Source organism: Mus musculus, chromosome 17, assembly GCF_000001635.26.
Source record: "Mus musculus strain C57BL/6J chromosome 17, GRCm38.p6 C57BL/6J".
NCBI classification, from domain to species: domain Eukaryota; kingdom Metazoa; phylum Chordata; class Mammalia; order Rodentia; family Muridae; genus Mus; species Mus musculus.
The window spans coordinates 13,532,512-13,555,050 of record NC_000083.6 but is presented as its reverse complement, the minus strand read 5'-3'; the positions used below and the strand labels follow the sequence as shown (position 1 = coordinate 13,555,050).

The 22,539-nt window shown below is 47.8% G+C and overlaps 1 long non-coding RNA gene and 1 other non-coding gene across 3 annotated transcripts in view; both read left to right on the top strand.

Annotated features, from left to right (window-relative positions):
• Positions 1–956: 956 nt before the first annotated feature.
• Positions 957–22,539, top strand: part of 2700054A10Rik (RIKEN cDNA 2700054A10 gene) — a 67,074-nt gene continuing 45,491 nt past the window's right edge. Inside the window, exons 1-3 of one of the 2 annotated variants that reach the window (NR_045436.2) lie at positions 957–1,038; positions 6,618–6,755; positions 14,630–14,769. This is a non-coding gene — a long non-coding RNA (RIKEN cDNA 2700054A10 gene). The remainder of the gene's footprint in view (positions 1,039–6,617; positions 6,756–14,629; positions 14,770–22,539) is intronic. The other variant, NR_045437.1, reaches the window with a different exon arrangement.
• Gm26375 lies at positions 20,882–20,987 on the top strand. Its single transcript, XR_003952479.1, has one exon. It is a non-coding gene; the product is annotated as a U6 spliceosomal RNA (small nuclear RNA).

Sequence of the window (22,539 nt, the reverse complement as noted above, 5' to 3'; positions counted from 1 at the left end):
GCCTTGTTTTCTAAAGCCATTCTAGGATCGACGCTCACCAGCGGGGGAGGAGTTGAGTGAATTCTGAGTCCACCAAAATGAGCCACTGAGTAACAAGTCATTGCAAAGAGGGCGAGGCCACAGCCTATGGGCAAGACACCTTGCAGGGGAAGGACCTCTCATTGGCATTAGGAGTATGTGAGGTCCCTAAGACAGAGATTACCGACAGGTTTGATAGCTAAGCAGAGTTAAGCCTCAGAGGCAGAGTGATGAATCTCTGATAGCCTTCACTGTAGCTGCAGCTGCTGGGGGAAGGGAGGAGATGGCAGAAACAACCATAACAAAAGTCTTTTGCTAAACATTTTAACCAGTTAAGTATATGCAGAGACAGACCACGGACGAGATTAAGATCTTTTAGCAATTTGACGGGTGGGGGGTTTCTCTCCCCATGTAGGGTTTGACAGATCTTCCCTGACTGGTCCTATTTTCACCCTCTTTGTGTTTTCCCAGTCAGCCAATCAGGTGCAGCATCCTTACTGTGACCCTACATTTAATTCCAAGACTTCAGAGGAATTAGCGGGTTCTTGGCACTCTGGCATGTACACACACACACACCACACACACACACACACACACACACACACACAAATAACAAATAAATGCATCGAACATTTGAACAGTAACTTTCCTTAAGGGAAATGCACAGAAGATTTGAGTTAAAAACTCTGAGCTATCAGAAGAGGCTTGGTCACATGTTCACGTTGCATCTATAGTAAAACAAAACAATTTGAAAGTTTCTTTGAAATCATGGTGATAAGAAGCAAAGGGCCTAGCAATGTAAAAGAATGTGGAGAAATAGAAACCAAGCCAATTTGAAATACATGTTTCTGTCAGGGGGCGGGGTAGTGTGATTTTTGTTTTATTAATTTTTAATCTTTTGGGGAAGAAAGTCACTTTAATGTCCTGTTTTCCTTTCTAGGTTTATTTAAGGTTCTCTGCTGTCCACTGAGTTTGTGAAGCCCCCTGACTGTGAAGCCTAAGGAGAGGACCTGCCTGCCTGTATGTATTCAAGGCAACCTGGTCATAAAAGAAGCTGAAAAGAAAAGCAAGCAGCTTTGAATTGAGCTAAGAAGCAAGTGTCGATGGGGATAGGGAGTGGATATACTTCCCGGCCCACTTCCATGCATGCATGCCCTGGTTTGCTCTCTGTTGCTATGGTGAAACATGACCAAAAGCAACTTCGACAGGAAAGGGTTTATTTGGCTTACATATGCTGGATCACAGTCTATTTAGGCAACCTGGAGGCAGGAGCTGATGCAGAGGCCATGGAGGGATGCTGCTTACTGGCCTACTCCCCATGGCTTGCTCAGCCGCTGTCATATACTAACCAGGATCACCTGCCCAGGGGTAGTCTCACCCACAATGAGCTAGACTGTCTCAGATCAATCATCAATCAAGAAAATGCCCCACAGACTTGCCTACAGGCCAATCTGAGAAAGGTGTTTTCTCTCTTGAGGTTTCTCTTTCCACAGAATTCTCAAGTGTGTCAAGTTGACCCAAGACTAACCAAGACACTTGTGATTGCACAAACAGTACATAATTATTCTGTGTGTTTTATCTATGTGCCATTGATAAGAGAAGAATATCAAAGACGTTCTAAATGAAGTGACAGACTGGAAGGTGGTGGATAGTGAGTTTATCTTAAGCGATAGCTTTAGTCTAAGCCAAAATAGAAAAACAAAGAGCCATTCCACATTCCTGGAGCCAATAGTCTAAGAAGGACAAACCTTCTTTACCTCAGAGCTACTCTTGTCCCATGTTTCCACAGCCTCTGTCCTGTCACCAGCCAGCAAGAACAGACAGCACAGCACAGCACAGCACATTACAGACAGCAGAGACAGCACAGCACAGCACAGACAGCACAGACAGCACAGACAGCACAGCACAGCACAGCACAGCACAGCACAGACAGCACAGAGAGCATAGCACAGACAGCACAGCACAGCACAGCACAGACAGCACAGCACAGCACAGACAGCACAGCACAGCACAGACAGCACAGCACAGACAGCACAGCACAGACAGCATAGCACAGACAGCACAGCACAGCACAGACAGCACAGCACAGCACAGACAGCACAGCACAGCACAGACAGCACAGCACAGCACAGCACAGACAGCACAGCACAGACAGCACAGCACAGCACAGACAGCACAGCACAGCACAGACAGCACAGCACAGCACAGCACAGACAGCACAGCACAGACAGCACAGACAGCACAGCACAGCACAGCACAGACAGCACAGCACAGCACAGCACAGACAGCACAGCATAGCACAGCACAGCACAGACAGTACAGCACAGCACAGACAGCACAGCACAGACAGCACAGACAGCACAGCACAGCACAGACAGCACAGCACAGCACAGCACAGACAGCACAGCACAGACAGCACAGCACAGCACAGACAGCACAGCACAGCCACAGACAGCACAGCACAGCACAGCACAGACAGCACAGCACAGACAGCACAGACAGCACAGCACAGCACAGCACAGACAGCACAGCACAGCACAGCACAGACAGCACAGCATAGCACAGCACAGCACAGACAGTACAGCACAGCACAGACAGCACAGCACAGACAGCACAGACAGCACAGCACAGCACAGCACAGACAGCACAGCACAGCACAGCACAGCACAGACAGCACAGCACAGACAGCACAGACAGCACAGACAGCACAGCACAGACAGCACAGCACAGCACAGCAAAGCACAGCACAGCACAGACAGCACAGCAGAGCACAGACATCACAGCACAGCACAGCACAGCACAGACAGCACAGACAGCACAGCACAGCACAGACAGCACAGACAGCACAGCACAGCAAAGCACAGCACAACACAGACAGCACAGCACAGACAGCACAGCACAGACAGCACAGCACAGACAGCACAGCAAAGCACAGACAGTACAGCAAAGCACAGACAGCACAGCACAGCACAGACAGCACAGCAAAGCACAGACAGCACAGCACAGCACAGCAAAGCACAGACAGTACAGCAAAGCACAGACAGCACAGCACAGCACAGACAGCACAGCAAAGCACAGACAGCACAGCACAGACAGCACAGACAGCACAGCACAGACAGCACAGCACAGCACAGCACAGCACAGACAGCACAGCACAGCACAGCACAGACAGTACAGCACAGACAGCACAGACAGCACAGCACAGTACAGCACAGCACAGCACAGCACAGACAGCACAGCACAGACAGCACAGCAAAGCACAGACAGTACAGCAAAGCACAGACAGCACAGCACAGCACAGACAGCACAGCAAAGCACAGACAGCACAGCACAGCACAGCAAAGCACAGACAGTACAGCAAAGCACAGACAGCACAGCACAGCACAGACAGCACAGCAAAGCACAGACAGCACAGCACAGCACAGACAGCACAGCACAGACAGCACAGCACAGCACAGACAGCACAGCACAGCACAGACAGTACAGCACAGACAGCACAGAATGCAAAGCACAGACAGCACAGCAAAGCACAGACAGCACAGCACAGCACAGACAGCACAGCAAAGCACAGACAGCACAGCACAGCACAGACAGCACAGCACAGCACAGCACAGCACAGCACAGCAGAGCACAGACAGCACAGACAGCACAGCACAGACAGCACAGCACAGCACAGCACAGCACAGACAGCACAGCAAAGCACAGACAGCACAGCAAAGCACAGACAGCACAAACAGCACAGACAGCACAGCACAGCACAGACAGCACAGCACAGCACAGACAGCACAGCAAAGCACAGACAGCACAGACAGCACAGCACAGCACAGACAGCACAGCACAGACAGCACAGCACAGACAGACAGCACAGTACAGCACAGACAGCACAGACAGCACTGACAGCACAGACAGCACAGCACAGACAGCACAGCACAGACAGCACAGCACAGCACAGCACAGACAGCACAGCACAGCACAGCACAGACAGCACAGCACAGCACAGACAGCACAGCACAGCACAGCACAGCACAGCACAGCAGAGCACAGACAGCACAGACAGCACAGCACAGACAGCACAGCACAGCACAGCACAGCACAGACAGCACAGCAAAGCACAGACAGCACAGCAAAGCACAGACAGCACAAACAGCACAGACAGCACAGCACAGCACAGACAGCACAGCAGAGCACAGACATCACAGCACAGCACAGCACAGCACAGACAGCACAGCACAGACAGCACAGCACAGACAGCACAGACAGCACAGCACAGCACAGCACAGACAGCACAGACAGCACAGCACAGCACAGCACAGCACAGCACAGCACAGACAGCACAGTACAGCACAGCACAGCACAGCACAGCACAGCACAGCTCAGCGGAAGCAGGTGGCTTCTTGGCTCTCTCTCATTTTCCTCAAAGAATGCCTTGGCTCTTTGGGCCTGGGGCACATTCTCCTCCATCTCTCTCAGCACTGCTTGTGCTTCAGGAATCCGACCACAGCTGGTCCTCTGCTGGCAGACACCAGCACCGGGAACAGCTCAAAGAAGCCTTTATTTCAGAGATCTCACCGGTGTCAAGTTTTCAACTCAATGCTATCATATGAATGTTCAGTTTTGAAATCTCTACAAATGCAATATTGTGATTTTCACCTCTCAGGCATTTTGTGTCACCCTTGGTGACCCTTTATTACATTTTCTTGTACATAGCTGAGAAGTCATCACCACTTTTACATGTTCTCAGCATCAGTGTGGCAGAGTGAGCGTCAGGATGTCGTTCAGGGTGCCAGGAACTAAGCCCAGGTTTAACCATTCACACTTCTAGGTTTCATCTGACTTTGACGGCAGGATAATGCTGGCTTGGCAGAATATGTTGGCAAGGATTTGTGTCACTACAGCAGCACAGCCTAACCTAAGGATACCGAATTAAAATTCAGAGTTAAAAATGGCTTTTCCTTGCTGCCTGATACTTCACACCACCATAGAATAGAACAATTGTAAGCTGACCTTTTGTAAGCAGGTGCTTGCCCGTGCACATTTGTACAGTGATTTGTTCACAGTATTTTCTGACACTGCATCCATTTCTCTTTTGGCCCCTGCATTTAAAACGGCATCATTTGTCTTCTAAAATTTGAGGTTTTTATTTTTTCCCCACCAGAGATCTTTTTGTTGTAATTTCCTTCCATTGTGGTCAGAATAATTCATTTTGATTGATTTTAATGTTTTTAGGTACATAAAGACTTATTTGTGGTAAAAAAAATGTCTATATTTCTAAATGTCCCATGTGCGGTTACAAAGGATGGGTAGCCCATGCCTTGGGGGAGAAAGGACCCAGAATGCAAACGAGTTCACACGTGCTGCAAGAGCCTTCTCCTGTGCTGTATTCTTGCTTGTCAATCTATTACCTGTCAGTGTTTCACAGACCCTGCTAAGTACCCACAATCCATCTCTCTCACCTTGAAATCCCATCAGTTTTTACATCACAGCTTTGCAGGTTATTTATTTATTCAGCACCTAAGCATTTAGAATTGTTGTGTCACTTTCACCGATTTCTTTCTTCTTACTGATATCACTACAGTTTCCCTTTTCTGATTATGATAAGGATGCATAGCTTTCTCATGATCAATGATAACATGGTATATTTTGTCCATAATTATCCCCATCTTCCCTCCTCATGGCCCCGTCTCAGAACTGGAGAATGAAGGCAGAGAAATCCTCCATTTGGGCTATACCTCCAAATCTCTTTTGAGAAGGGGGCAGGGTTCACTAAATTGCACAGATTTGCTTTGTAGCTCTGTATCCCAGGCAGGTCTCGAACCTGTGCTTCTCCTGCCTTTACCTCAAAGTAGCTGAGGTTGCAAGCCTGAGTCACCAGACTCATCTTAAATTTTATTTGTAAGAGAAGGTCTCACTGTGTACTTGAGGCTGTACTTGAACTCATAACCTTCTGTATTAGTTAGGGTTACTATATCTGTGATGAAATACCAGAACCAACACAACTTGTGTAGAAAAAGTGTATTTGTCTTAGACTTCCACACCATTGCTTATCACTTGGAAGAAGTCGGGACAGGAACTCAAAACAGGACAGGAACCTGGAGGCAGGAGCTGATGCAGAGGCCATGGAGGGGTGCTGCTTACTGACTTGCTCTCCATGGCTTGCTCAGCCTGCTTTCTTACAGAACCCTGAACCACCTGCCCAGGAATGAAGCCACCTATCATAGGCTGGGTCAATCAGTAATTAAGAAGATGACTTAGAGCCAGATCTTATGACAACATTTTCTCATTGAAGTTCCCTCCTTTCAGATGGCTCCAACATGTGTTAAGTTGACAGAAAACTAGCCAGCACACCTTCCTTTCATGCTCTTTTCGATGCTAGGACTAAAATAAGTGTGCATTGCCATACCTGGATCCATTTGCTTATTTACATTTAAAGTGTGTTTCCTTCTGACAGGACAGTGTAATAACGCCCTGCATTAGCTGGGCCCACTGTCAGCTTGTGTGGTTTGTAATGGTTAGGCCAGGTCAATGGTGCCTGCTGTTTTCTGTTCCTTTTTCAACAGCTCTGGTGGATTGTTAGCAGTAACTATTTTTTCCCACTCTAGGGTTGCTCAGCGTTTGCAGGACATGAGCCACAGTCCAGTCTCCTGACCTCACCCCACCTCGAGTCATTTATTGTAAGAAGAAAAGGATGGTCCATTTTCAAAGGAGCCATTCGCTAGTGACTTCAGGCCTGGCTACAGGTGAGAAGGAAAACACTCGGGCCCTGCTTACACCTGCTAGTTTAGGTACCCTGAGCCAAACTAAGTTTGGAATAGAAAATTATTAACAGCCAACCTTGCCAAATGGCTTACGCACGTGACAAGGTCATGCACCTGGTAAGGTTTTCAATGAACAGGATGTAAAATGCAGGGATGAACTGTCACATGGTCGTGTTGAGAAACAACCATAAGAGACAGAGACAGTGAAGATGCAGGTGGCATGTAACTGATAACTCAGCCAATGAGGAAAGGGAGGAGGGGCCTGCATTAGGGTTGTACGAATGTTCCCGATGGTAGACCTGGTGGAGACACTTCTGTTCAGAGTCCACTCGCAGATGACAGACATGGGACTTGTTGCGTTTACTGCCTTAATTGAGAACATGCCTGCTTCGTGAGAGCATGGCTGCTTCATGTGAACATGCCTTCTTCATGAGAGCATGCCAATTCATGAGCACATGCCTGCTTCAGAACCCCCGTGGACATGGTTTCCACACCTGGGCAGATGTTGGAGCATGGGTGTCTGTGCAATATCTCCAAGGGTTTTTGAATGTGGGTTTACGATGGCAGTCTGCACACATGGGTCATGCTTTTAGTCTAATCTGATGACTTCTGTCTTATAACTGAGCCACTTAGACTACCTATGGTTCCTGTGATGGCTGATGCGGTTTCTTGCTAATGCTTGCTTGCTTTGTTTTGGAGACAGGCTGTAGTGCTAATTTTGGAATTTTGGTTTCAAAAAAAAACAAAACAAAAACAAAAACAAAAAACCAAACCAAACCAAACCAAAAAACCTTGCAGAACTATTATAAAGGTATGTTTTCATTTTAATCCCAGGTGTGAGATAGGGGGCAGCTTCAGATTGTCCACAGCAGCTGACTATGATTTATCTCGTGCTCTGGCAGGAGTGTGGTTGAAAGGGTGGAAGAAAGAAGGACCCCCAAAGTAAAGACCAATGGCAACAGGGTCTCTCTATGCCACCCTGGCTGTCCTGGAACTTGTTATGTTAATCCTAGTCTCCCAGAGCTGGGAATAATGATGTGTGCACTAGCATACCTGGCCCTTACTAATGCCTTTCTTGACCTATCTTCCCTTTCCTTAATCCTTGTGGTTTTAAACACTCTATACTTTTATAGTCACAGTGTGTCTGCCCTATCATCTCTGCACTTACCCTCCTGTGACAGGGGCTATGGGATCTTTGCTTATAGCTGGGTGTGCCAGCCTCCAGTTTTCCCAGCAGCCTGTTTCCCATGAGACATCAGTGTCAGCAGGGTTGGGTCTGGCCTATGCTTCTTTGGGCTTTGTGGTCCTCCTGCTTCCTAATGTTCAGTACCTGACAGCGAGTGCAGCCTTGGACAGAGCTGGAGAGCTCGGGCAGACCTGTGTCTGGCCCTAGGCATCCAAACTGATTTTGTAGCTAATGTTTTCCTCGTAGGAATTCATAAAAGCTCTCTGCTGCATTCTTTCGAGCTATTTCCAGGGCCACGGCACTTCTATCTAATATTGTCAGAGGCTGTGTTGCTTCATGCAAGAAGCGAGGGGCAGATGGTATAATGTTGACAGATGGAGATGGAACCAGACGGACTTAATTTGATACTTTATTTTCATCTCCTTTATGTAAAAATGATGTTCTAGCAAAAGATAATCACTTAGGATCTCAAAACCTCAGCCAGAAAACAAAAGGGAGCCTGAGAGATGAGACCATACAGCTGAGGTAACCTGTGTCCCACCTGAAGAGACAGAAGGACCGAGAGATGGGGGTGGGGGAGATTGTGCAAAAGAACAAGCTTTGGCTTTTCTATTGGGAACGGCACTCATCACAGAAGCTAGACGGATCAGCAGCTGATCTGTGTGCAAGTTTAGTTTGGAAATAAAAAAGATGTTTCAGAATCTCTGGGAAGGGAAGGTGAACACAGCAGCTTACATAAGAAAGAAAAAGGCCAGGGCTGGAGAGATAGCACAGCAGTTAAGAGCACTGACTGCTCTTCCAGAGGTCCTGAGTTCAATTCCCAGCAACCACATGGTGGCTCACAACCATCTGTAGTGGGATCTGATGCCCTCTTCTGGTGTGTCTGACAGCTATAGTGTACTCATATAAACAAAAACAAAATAAGAGCAGTTGTTTCTCTTTTAAAAAAGAAAGAAGAAAAGAAAGGAAGGGAGGGAGGGAGGGAGGGAGGAAGGGAGGAAGGAAGGAAGGAAGGAAGGAAGGAAGGAAGGAACCCCCCAGGTTAGACTCATTTCCTACTGACATTATAACTTTAGGGGATATTCCATGTCTCAAAACGCAAGGGTGGGGAGACACCTGTTAGAATAATGTCTCCAAATGATGATAAATAGCTGTCTGTCTGCCTCCTAATGCTGAGGTTCCAACCAAGGGTCTTTCAAGTGTTAGTCAGTGTTCTACCCCTATGGTACTTTTCAGCCCTGAGATTCTACAGTCTCTGTAATCTGTAACATGGAACCTTTCTTTTCTACCCTTTTCGTCTTTGCCCCCCCCCCCCCCCTTTTCTCCTGTGTTCTCGATCAGAGTTAACAGAGGCCTTCCCACTTCCCTGACTCCTCTGCTGGGGTAGACTGGTATCTGTGGCTTGAGATGTGTGGTTGCTGGAAGAGAAGGGCAGAGGGAAATTTAAACTGAAAATGGAGCTGCGGGTGGTGGTTCATGGCTGTGATGCCAGCGATGTTAGGGGCAGGAGGATGAGCAGTTCAAGGCCATCCTTGACTACATATTAACTTTGGGGCTAGCAGGGGCAACAGAGACACTCTCTCAAACATAGTTAATTAGATAAACGAATAAAAAAACAAAATAAAGTCTATAGCCACGCAACACTGAAACCTCTGGACTGGGAGTTGGTTGTGAATGCAGCAAAGCCTGGCACTGAGTTTCTGTTACTGGACCAGGTCTATAGCATGCAAAGTCACCCCTAGGCCCAGATAAGTGTCTTTCTGGAATTGCTTCAGCCAATATTAGGAAAGACCCCAAACCCTCAAGGGACTCCTGGAACTCTTGTGGAGGACTGATGTCAAGACAAGGCCACGGAGATGTGCCTTCCATAGAAGGCTTTGCTCTCCTGGCCGTTGCTGGCCACCCAGAATAGATGGTGCCCACAGCTAACTGGGAGAGCCTTATGCCAGCCCAGGAACTCCTGAACACAAGGTGGACGAAGATTTCCTGTCTCCATGGTCCCTTTAACATGGAGATAGATGTTTGGGACTAGAGACACGAAACAAGTAAGCGGGTTGTTAGAAGTGGTTTTGAAGCACCTTAAACCATCAACCACAGAAGTGACAAGCATCTGATGATTTTAAAATTTTCTTTAAAATCTTGCAAACCTCTGTGGAAAATATTCTCCCATGTTTGACACTGGGCTCTTCCTGACTTGCGTCGCCCAGGAGGAACCTCAGTCTATATATGACCTAAAACTCAGCTGGGGCATGGAAAGGTTAGTTTTAATTGTCAATTGATATAATCTACTTGAGTAGAGCATCTCACTGAAGAACTTGATTAGATTGGCCTGTAGGCAAGCCTGTTTGGGATTTTCTTAGGTGGGTGAGTGGCAAGGCTTTTGACTTGGGCCATGGAATAAATGAAAAGGAGAGGTCCAGCCGTGTACCAGTGTGCACATAGCAACTCATTGCTCTCTGCTGCTGTCTGTGGATGTGACCTGAAGGGCTACTTCAGGTTCTGGCACCTTGCCTGCAGCAGTGGACTGTAGCTTGGAACTGTAAGCCACACAAGCCTCTCTCCTTGATACTTTTGTCAGGCTGGTTTATCACACCCACAGAATCAAAACTTAGACAGCAAGCATGTGTCACAAGCCAAGGGGAAGCCACATGACCTTTAAACCAGCGATTGTAGTATGAACAATTTAAACTTATCCCTGACTAGCTTACAAATAAATGAGACTCAGACTATGGTTATCATATTTGGCTTGACAATTACTGGGGGTCACCCCTAATCTACTTTTTTAGCTGCTGGCTTGGCTACCTCCCCATTAGTGTGCCCCAGATACTTGCTGTTTCTCCTGGCCATGTGCTCAAGGTTCCTCTCCCCACATGGCTACTTCCTCCTCCTTCTTCCTCTTTCCTCCCCCAATCCCTCCTCTTTTAACCCCAACCCACTTACCCTTAATCCCTCCAGGAGTTAACTATAGTCAATTTTATTTAACCAACAGTTTTAAATCAAGGAACAAGGTTTGCACAACAAAAGCTTGTATAGGGAGATGTTGCTCCTAGACCTTAGGGTACAGAATTTAGCATTGCAACACACAGCAATAGACCAAACTAAACCAGGAAAGCCTGGCTGAAGACAGACGTTCTAGAGACCTTAAGATAGGCTACATAGAAATCCACATGGGAAAAGGAGGTCCCCTTCATGTGAAGAATTCGGATAAAATTCCCATATCACTAAAGGACTGATGTTTAGAACACTGCACAGGGCAAGACAGGCAGGAGGGCAGGGTGGCCAGCTCCGTTCTATGGTTTCTTTAGAAATAGTGCTTTTTATTAAAACAGCCTCGTAAAATTCATTCCTGATTCTTTATCTTTCCCACAAGTTCTCATTCCTGTCCACAGCCACCTGGGAATTAACAGAAAACTCCTGATGGCTTAGCATCTTCGAAGAGACTTCCTGGGGGGGGGGGGGCCAACACTGAGACCAGGATGTGTTTCTGGAATCACCCACTCCTTGGCAGTGCACAGTCGTCCCAGCATCTACGAGGTGTTTCTTGAAGTTTTGTGGGGTGAGTTCTGATGGCTTATAGGCAGATATGCTTTCAACATTATATATTCAGACTTGCTGGGAGACCTAGCCATGGACTGAGGTATGGTGACTATCCCTGGGAATCTTAAGCTAAAGGGGTGTGTTTCTCTGGGTAGCACCTTAAACACACACTCCCTCCCCAAATAACAGAGTCACCTGGTTTCATATTCAATCACATACTATCAGAATGTTGAAATGATGACATTTTAAAATAGTAATAATCATGGGGAAATGGATGATTTGACAAATTTAACCGTTACTAATATTCTCGCAATAGGAATTAGTGTGTTTGTGGTGTAATGCCATGGCAACCTTGAAATAAAACCGATTTCAGGTCTCACGAGGCATGTAACACAGCTTGGTATTTAAAACCTACTCATCCAGCATGAAGCCACATTCTTGCACCAGATGTGCATGTTGCTATTTAAAACCCTGTCTCCAGGTGCATGTGGAGACATGCCACACACTGCACACAAGGTACCTCAGTCCGTCTCATACTCCCGACAGCGTTTCCAGCAGCTTGTCTGGATCCCCAAAGAATCTAAGCGCATCTACTATACTTAATGACTGTCTGAGAATTCGGTGAGGAAGGACACGAGCAAGCATGTTCTGTTAAGCTGCCCACATTCTTCTGTGATGGGAAATTGTTCATGTCTCGCCACAATGCCATAAACTTGAACTGTCATCAAGTTTATCTTGTATGATGGCTTTCTTCTGTCCCCTTGTTCAGTCGGGACTGCCTGAGCCCTTCAGATGGGTGATATCGGAGGATCCTCTCCAAAAACTGGACTCCCTTTACGTAAATACAGGAGATAGGCCTTTTGTTTGTTTGCTTGCTTGCTTAATTTATTCAAGACAGGACCTTTTTATGTATTTCTGACTGTCTTAGAACTCACTATGTAGATCATGCTGGCTTCAAATCCAGAGATCCACTTGCTGGCTTGAGGTGAGACTCTCTGTGAAAGGATTTTTACCATCAGGCTGACATGTGGCTGTTGAATGGAGTCCTCTGAGGCCAGAGGACATGCTCTCAGACTCACAGCTGTGGCCTTTCTCTTGTGTGACTGGAGTTGTGCAGGTGTTTGCCTCTGGACATAACATGGGTGCTAAGCTCTTTTCACTTTCACTTTCTTTTAGCACCTAACAGCTCTGCAGCTAAGTATTCAGGGAAAGGGGGGGGGGAGTGGAAGAAGGAGCAGGAGGGGAGAGGAAGGGAGGAGAGGAGAGGGAAGGGGAGAATGGGATGAGAGCTGGGAAGGGAGGGGAGAAAACGGAAGGGGAGAAGACAGGAGGGAAAGAAGGTGAGGGAAGGGGAGGAAGAGGAGAGAAGGGAGGGGAAGGGAGGGGAGGGAAAAGAGGGAAGTGGAGGAAAGGAGGAAGGGAGGGAGGGGGAGGTATGAGGGGGAAGGGAAGGGAGGGGAGAGGATGGGAAGGAGGGGAGGGGAGGAAAGGGAGACTCTTTGTCTGTGGTCATACATAATTTTTCTTAGAAGCTTATTACTTTGATCATTGTTGTAACACAATGTTTGATCAGAGAAGATTAAATCAGAGAAGATTAAAGGAAGGATTATTTGGCTCCCAGGTCGAGTGTCTAACCTACTGGTTCTCCACCTTCCTAACACTGCAACCCTGTAATACAGTTCCTCATGTTGTGGTGACCCCCGCCCCCAACTATAAAATTATTTTCACTGCTACTTCATAACTGTAATTCTGCTATTGTTATGAATCATAATGTAAGTATCTGATGTGTGACCCCTATGAAAGAGTCAGTCTACCCCAAAGGGGTCACAGCCCACAGGTTGAGAACCACTGGTCTAGCCCACCATGACAAGAAAAAAAAAATGGTGGCAAGAGTTCTTGTGGTGGCCAAGGTGTCTGGTCATGTGAATCATGTGGCCAAGGTGGCTGGTCACTCAGGAATCGTGTGAATGGAAACGCTGGTGCTCCACTGTTGTTCTCCTTCGGTTATCCTAGCTCATGGGATGGTGCCAGTGATGTCATGGTAGACCCTTTTCCTCAGTTACGCCTCTCCGGAAATTGCCTCGCAAACATGTCCTGAGGTGTGCCTCCTAGATGATTCTAAGTCCTGTCAAACTGACGGTCAAAATTAACCCTCACAGTAATGAACATTCGCAGGCTCTGACTGTCGTGTGGCCACCTCCACAGTGGAGATCCACGCATGGAGAGTCCGCTGTGCTGAGGTTGGCTGCCTTCAGGAAGAGCCTGCAGACTTTGCTTTTGGCTCTTTGTTACAGTGTCGTGGGGCTGACTGAAAATTATCCCAAGGATTCACAGCACCCAGAGAGCTGAAATCAGAGGCTGGGGGACCAGAGTCCTCTTGTTGCCCTTGTTCCTTAATTATGGTCTGATTCTCATTGCCTGGTGCGTACTTTATCATGAACCCAAACACATATGTTCATTATTTTCCGGGTAGAGTAGGCTGCATTGCTCTGCCCTCCTGTGAACTAGAGAGCAATTATTAGGAGGTGCAAAGGTGACTTTGCAGCTGGCCATAAAGGCCAGCTCAGACCCTGCCTGCTACATGCTGGCTTCCTTTCATCCATCACTGATCTTTAAGAAGTGAATTCCACAACCTTTTTTTTCTCCTGTTACTATAGCTAATCTAATAGCAGTGACCTGGAGTCTATCCCACATTTGAGTAGGGCTCACAGGAAACTGGCAATGTGTTTCCCCACAACCCCTCCTTCTGGGCTGCAGATTAGAAGGTTAATTGAGATTTCTGCATATAGATTGTAAAGTGCTGGTGTATTCTAGGTCTACCTTCCTCCAAGCTGGGCTGAGCTTCATTGCCACTCGGAAGGTAAAGCCTCAGTGCTCTGGATGAACACCAGGGCAAGAACAGTCCTGACCAAGCCAGGATGCAGATGGCAGGTGTGAAGGATGCAGGGTGGTACAGGACAACCTTTGAAAACAAGTAGTTGCGTGCGACACACAGAACAATATCTCTACCTGACTCCAACTTCTCTATGGTTTCCACGTTTAGTGGCTGAGTAGCAACCCCCCCATGTCGCCCTGAATACCCTGAATTAGCTGTCATTTCCTGTTCTTCCCCCCCCCCCCACCTTCCCTACAGGTAGATAGGCAGAGAACAGAAAGGTTGGTGAACTTCAGAAGAACCTTGCCTGGCACGTTCTACATTCTGTGTGCTACTATTCCCTACCATGCCCAGGACACACTAAAAGGGGCTTGCCGAAACAGAGAGAACATGACAAGGCAATGTATATGTATATGTGTATGTGTATGTGTATGTGTATGTGTATGTGTATGTGTATGTGTATGTGTATGTGTATGTGTATGTGTATATGTATATGTATACACACACACACACACACACACATACATATATGGACTTGAAGGACACTGGGGTGAAGGAGAAGTAAGAACACAGAAGACAGCAGGGGGATTGAGATCACCTTAAAACCAGCTTCTGAGCCAGGGACATTGCTTCTGAAGAGCTCTGAGTGTGCTGCTGTGAAGGGAGAGAGGGAAGGGAGAGGAGAGGGGGAGGGGAGAGGGACAGGAGAGAAAGGAGGGGGAAGGGACTGGGATGAGGAGAGGGGAGGGGATAGATGGGAGAGGGGAGGGGAAAAGATAGAGGAGAGAGGGATGGGAGAGAGGGGAGAGCAGCGGGGGGGGGGGGAGAGAAAGGAGAGAAGGGAGGGGGAGAAAGGAGATGGGGAGAAAAGGGGGAGGAAGGGGGAGGAGAGGGAAATGGGGAGAAGGGAGGGGGAGGGGAGAGAGGGGAGGGAAATGGGGAGAGAGGGGAGGGAAATGGGGAGAGAGGGGAGGGGGAGGGGAGGGGGTGAAGGAAAAAGGAAGGGGAAGAGTGGGGAGGGGAAGGGGGAGGGGAGGAGATGGAAGAAGGGGAAGGAAGGAAGGAAGGAAGGAAGGAAGGAAGGAATGAAGGAGAGAGGAAGGGAGAAAGGCAGGAAGAAAGGAATGAGAGAAGAAGCTAGGGAAGGAAGGAAAGAGGGAGGGAGATCAGAAAGGAGGAAGGGACCACCTGTCCCATAGGAAGCTTTTTAGGGCTTTAAAACAGGCTGGCAAACATTGCTTTTGTTCACCCCATCTTTCATTGTGTTTTATTTTATTTATTTGTTTGTTTGTTTTGAGACAGAATCTCACTCTCTAACTCAAGTTTGTCTCAAACTCAGGGCGATTCTCCAGTCTCAGCCTCCTAAATGCTAGGGTTACAGTGGGAGGCACCACTTTGTGTGTGTTTACAGTGATTGCTATTTTGTGAGCATTTGCCTATAGGCATGCATGTGTACCACACGTGTACCCTCAGAGCCCAGCAGAGGGCATTGAGTTCCTGGGGTACTGAAGTAACAGAAGCTACTGAGCCAACCTTCTGGATGGAACCCAGACAGGTGCCATACAGATGCAGCCAGTGCTCATAACCTCTGAGTGACGACAAATCTCTCCAGCATTGTTCCCTGTGTTTTTATCCATGTTAACATGAGGTATTAAAACACCAGACGTTGGGCTTTAACTGTTAGCATCTGTCTTCACCTGTAAAATGAACGGGGCGACCACAACTCTGCAGTCAGCAGCTCTCTCAACTTCTAAAAGCTTAGTTAGTCTAAGACTGCCTGGTGGGAACCCCCTAGGTAAATCCTGTGTACCCAGCTTCAGCTGCAATTGTCCCCCACCCCTTTCTTCCTCCCAGCCACTGAGCACTTTCATCATTCCTATTGCTAGACTGAAAACCGTGATTTTGAACTAAGTTATGTAGAACTTCAGTCACTATCCGAACAGCTGGGTTGGAGCTTGTATTTCTTCTCAGCCTTTCTAGAAAGCTACACGGATGTTGACAGGGTACCTGAGACACAGTTCAAATCCAAGGTCAGTTGCGTCTGTTTTGCCCTGTTACCTGTGCTGTTCAAAGATGCTCTGAAATATCAGCTGCTTATTGTTCAGTCACCTGGGCTGGTGACGGCTGTTCTTAGGCCTCTGTCAGAGTCACCACCATAGTGTGGGTGCCTCCCAGGGGCTCACAGGCTGAAAGCCTGGTCTCCACGGTGGTGGCTTTGATGTGGTGAGAACTTGGGGACTGTGGCCATGTGGAGGGGTCATGGTACCATTACCTACAGAAGGGACTAGTTTTCATAGGCCTGAGCTATCTCTATCCAAGAGCTGTTATAAAAGAACAGTGCCAATCACCACCACCTCTCTGCCTTCCTGGTAAGTGACTGCTCTGGAATGTGCTTCTGCTGTTATGATGACATCAGAGGCCCATAGGAACCAAGCAACGACGTCACCATGCCGTTAAATTTCTGAAACAGCCAGATAAATAAACCTCTATTGTTCTCATATTATCCAGACTTGGATATTTTGTTATAACAACAAAAATTGGACAAACACGGTGACTTACCACTGTAACAGAATACCTTGGCTCACTAGGAAAGACATGTTTTTTCTACATATTACTATCTGCAAACTCGGGCATGCCTATACTATAGTTACTGGTGGACCAGTGTTTAACACATAGCCTCCCCTTTCTTCCCTACTGGCATCTTCTCTTTTGGACCAGGGCTGGTCCAGGTGAGCAGTACAATGGGATCAGAGTGGATGAAGCTGGATTTAAGCAGCAAGGACCCCTGACTCCTCCTTCATCTCTTAGACCGATGCTTCACAAGTGGCCACCATGCATGCAGACACTTGGCACCCTGAGGAGGGACCAGGTAGAGAGCAAGGCCATGACAATGAAGAGGAGCAGCTTGCCATCCACTCGCCTCACTAGTGGACCTCCCAGCTCCCATCAGTCCTCCAGATGATGGTCACATCCCTGATTGACATCCAGGGCTACTCCACTGGGCCACTCCCAATTCCTATGGATAGACTATTAAGGTTTTAGGCCATTGGGTTTGTGGTCACTTGTTACACAGCAGTAATTACTAGTGCAACATTGAACTAGTGCCCCTTTGTCCTTGCTTAACATGAACCAAACCAACAAAAATCACCCTAAAGATTCTCCAATGGACCACCTTCGCAGCAGTTATTTCCAAAGACTGAGGAAGTTCAAAGAAACTTTCCTTGATCCTCTTCTCATGCAAGAGTTTAGAAAAGCCATTTCTCTTTTCCAGATGTTCAGGGAAGGATGAGTTCAGGTCAAGGAGGACAACAGAGAAACACCCTGGGCAGATGGATCTATGCTCAAGATAAACAGAGAGTGGAGTCAATTGTTCAAGGTGGCAGATTGCTAGATGCCTTGTATAGCCTCTTTATCTGCCTCGAAAGTTGGCCTCAGTTATGAGAATTGTGAGGCAAAGAAGGAGCTAGACAGAGAACACAGGGTCCCAAGGCAAGCGCTGGCTGTTGAGCTGTTACTTGAGAACCCGAGTGTCTTCATGATCACTGTGGGTTTTGTTATCACAAGACTTGGAGGGGTGCAAATGCCAGCCAATCCCAACAGACACAGGGAGGAGCTTTTGACTCACCTCAGGATGGAAAAGCTGCAGGAAGCAGGTGGATGCTGTGCTCGGCACATACCAGCCTCTGTGCAGCCAGGAGGATAAGGCCCATCTCACTCTTCAGAGCACCCAAGGTGGGCTTCTGAAGGGAATGGCTCATGGTGGTATTCCCTCGTAAGTAATCGGTTTACAGGTTCATACTTGCCATTAAAAACAAGCCACACCAATCCCTCTGCAAATGTTCTAGGAAGAGGCACCTGAACCTCCACACCTCAGCTCCTGTCAAATCTACTCCCACCTGAAGGTAGGCCACCACTGCCAGTCTGGGGAGTTGTCTGTGGGTGATGAGAGCAGCCAGCTCTGCCCCTGCAGGGTCCACCTCAGCTCTTAATAACCACAACCCTGCAGCCAGGCTGATCTTGAGTTTTCCAGAAGACCCACACTCCCCAGGGCCTGTGTTGGGAACCACGAGGGCCATGCGCAGTGAGGCTTGCTTTGTCCCTCAGGGCCCTATGCTAACTATACCTCTGGATTGAGCTGCAAACCTCCTTTCTCTGACTTTGCTTCTGCATTCAGAACTCAGCACTGGGAATTGCAGAGGAAGCCTCTGCGCTCTGCAGCCTGGTCATGTCATCCGTCACAAAATGCACAGCTTTCAGATCATCACCTGGCTTTGCAAGGACACAGCTGCCTGGTCTATAGGGCAACCCAAGAGGCAACCGAGGGCATTTTCTTCCTCAAGGCAAAGCCGGGTTCACAGACAGTGGAGAGTAGAAGAAAAGACAGGAAAGAGACTCAAGGCACCAGCAAGCATCCTTGAAATAATTTCCCACAACCCACACATCTGACACCAGTTCTCTCTGTTCTGCAGTCTGCCATGCCATTCACCACCTGACACCTGTCCTTTCCCTCCTGCCTTGGTTAGGGGTTCCACTGCTGTGATAAAACACCATGAGGAAAAAATATCTAGGAAGGCAATGGGCTTATTCATTTTGCTTACAGTCATCAATCAGGGAAGTCGGGACAGGAACTCAAGGCAGGAACCTGGAAGCAGAAGTCATGAAGGCATGTTTACTGGCTGGCTTTCTACAGATTGCTCAGTCTGCTTTCTTATACAGCTCAAGGCCACCTTCCCAGAGAAGGCACCACTGACAATGGGCCAGGTCCTCCCACATCAATTATTAAGCAAGAAAATGACCCTCTGGTTTTCACACAGGCCAATTCAATTGAGATTCTCTCTTATCAAATGGCTCTGTCTTGTATCAAGTTAGCAAACTAACTGGGACATCAGCATCCACACCAGGATGGCCTTACTCCTACTATCCCCATCCTTGTGTCTGTCCCTCCCGCCAAGGCTGCTCTACCTCCTATCATCTATGACCCGTGTCTGTCCCTCTCACCATCCACACCAAAACATCCTATTTTCTATCATCTGTGCCCATGCCTGTCATTCTCACTATCTGTGTTATAGGCCTGGACTCTTCCCTACTTCCCCTGTCAATCTTTCTGACACAGAAGTCCTCACTATGCCTTGCAGGAAACTGGTCAATAGGCCTCTGGAAGCCAGTGTTGTAGGTCATAGGGTCAAAGGATCACTGGAAGCAACAAGATGACGGTAGAGGGTTGAGGAGGTGATCATTCCCCAGGCTCAGTGTGATAGCTATCTGTCAATGGAGCAACTTCAGTTGTTTCAGAAGTCAGCAAGGCATCACAGAGTCTGTGGTAAACTGGCAGCTTTTAGTCCCATCACAAAGGCTGGGGTGTGGAAGAAGGGTTCTCTGCCTGGTAACAACCAAATGGGCTGTGATGCTTCTTGCCATGTTTCTGCCCCAGTCTTGATCTCCAGCTCCTAGGATTGGGTCTTACCCTTGGCTCTGCCCATTATATTGGGTCTTGTCTCTTCTGTACATCTAATTCCCTAGGGTCCTGCCAACTCCCACTCCCAATTAGGACAGCAGTCCTATGCAGAGAGGTTTTCCCTCTCGCCATGTTGCCAAAAGATTGTGTCCAAGTCTTTCTGTTGGTTTCCTAGATTCACCCAACTTGTCTTGGGTTCTCCAAAACAGGACGCCATCCTGAGAACTGCAGGAGGCAGAAAGTACCATGCCATTAACCACAGGCCTCAGAAATTACTTCCCTCATTTGCAAATACTGAACTGACGGATGAAAGTAATCTGGCCTCAGTATTTATTTTATTTTCATCCATTTCAAAATGCTTCTCAATTCATCAGTGCAAAAATACTCATATCTGCATTTGCTTTTCTTTCAAGAGTTAACCCATATTATCTGTTAATTCTTTTCAGAGACATAAGTGCCTCACGGTAATTTGGTTATGAGCCAATGAGAGAAACAAGGAAAGGCATCCCTGAGAGTGAGTGTGGTGAGCTTAGGACACCACACTTCTATCACCTTGATCCACTTGCTCTATGAAATGGCTCATTCTAGGGACAAAGCATGTGTACACACACACACGCACACACACACACACACACACATACACACTCACACCGAGCACACAATCCCATGGTGTTTCATCAGAAGTAGGGTGGTTTAAGGTGTAGCTCCAGAAGGTTTTAGGGTTCAGCAGACCTGGGTTGAATCCCTGTTCTGTGACTGCTGTGGGTGGGAAGTCAGCCCCTGATTTGCATCTCCCTTCTTTTAGTTGTAAAGTGTACCTCCGTAAGAGTTAGTCATAGAGTTAGGAATGTACATGAGAAAGCTGGCCACAGTGCCTTCCTGGGGTCTTCAACCTGACAAAGTTGTCACTCGAATCTACAGCAAACATTGTACTTAGTGGTACTCATTCCCTAAGCTTGGTGTGCTGGCTAGTTTTATGCTGACTTGACACAAGCTACAGTTATTTGAGAGGAGGGAACTTCAATTAAGAAAATACCTCCTAAGATCAGGATGTGGTGCTTGCTTCGGCAGCACATATACTAAAATGGAACTATACAGAGAAGAGTAGCACGGCCTATACGCAAGAATTACAAGTCAATTCACAAAGCATTCCATATTTTTACAAAATAGTCACAGGAGGCAGGAGGAGGTAGTGGGAGGTAGGGACCTGAGTAGGAGGGGAGAGGGAGGGAAAAAGGGAGGCGGAATCATACATGGGGAGAGACAGGAGAAAAGCCCAGAAGGCCAGGAGAATGAATGGAAATATGCAGCTGGCGGGGTGGTGGTGGTGGTGGTGGTGGTGGTGGTGGAATAGGGTGGGAGGGAACCTCTAGAAAGACCCAGAGCTCTGGAATGTGAGAGCCTCCCAGGACTCAATGGGGATGACCTTAGCCAAAATGCTCAACAGTAGGGAGATAGAACCTGAAATTAGACAGGGCCCCCAGTGGAGGAGTGGACACACCAACCCACCTTCAAAGTCTTTGACCCACGATTGTGTTTGCTTAAAAGAAATGCAGGGACAAAAATGGAGCAGAGACTGAAGGAATGGCCGACCAGTGACTGGCCCAATGTGGGATCCATCCCATGGGCAGGCACCAAACCCTGACACCATTACTGATGCTATGTTGTACTTGCAGTCAGGAGCCTAGCAAGGCTGTCCTCTGAGAGGCTGTACAAGCAACTTACCGAGACAGATGCAGATACTTATAGCCAACCATTGAATTGAGGTCAGGGACCCCTATGGAAGAGTGAGGACAAGGACTAAAGGAGCTGAAGGGGATGGGAACCCCATAGGAAGAACAACACGATCAACTAACTTAGACCCCTGGGAGCTCCCAGAGACTAAGTCACCAACCAAAGAGTTAGTCTGAGGCCCCTGGCACATATGTAGCAGAGGACTAACTGCGTTGTCTGGCCTTAGTGGGAGAAGATGCACCTAATCTTGTAGAGACCTGATACCCCAGAGAAGGAAGATGCCTGTGGGAGCACCCTCTCAGAGGCAAAGGGGAGGAGGGATAAGGCGGGGAACTCTGGGAGGTGGGACTGGGGGGCAATATTTGGGATATAAATAAATAAATAAATAAATAATTTTTAAAAGGATCAGGCTGTGGGCAAGCTTGTGGAAAATTTCTTATCTAGTTTAACAAAAAAATTATAATACTTATTCATCAAAGATTATGAAATGAAAGATTGGGATGGATAGAGAGACATCCCATTTAGTGATGGGCTGAGCACTTTTAGGATGTCAGTGCTCTTTAAATTGGCATATAAATAAGAACCAATCAAAACCTGCACAAAAGATCTTAATAGAGAGGCAGGAGAGGTGACTCCGCAGGTAACAGCTTTTGCTTCCAATGGGTCTGCCCATGCTGTGGGTGACCCCGTGCAGACGCGGTGCAGAAACAGGAAGTGAGAGCCAGCCTAGCTGCTGGTGACAACCAGTTTTGTGGCACCGCCCTAGTGCTTGCATTCTGCAGGAATACACTTGGGAGGTGGAGACTCAAGTTTGCCCTCCCACCTGTAACAAAACCTAGGGGCTGAGGGGACTGCTGTGCTAAGGCCACAGGATGAGAGAGCAGCAGAGCAGAGCAGAGCAGAGCAGAGCTCTGAGCCCTGGGCACCACCATTGTGGCTAAAACACCCAAGATCACAGTACTTTGTTTCCTGTGCCTCC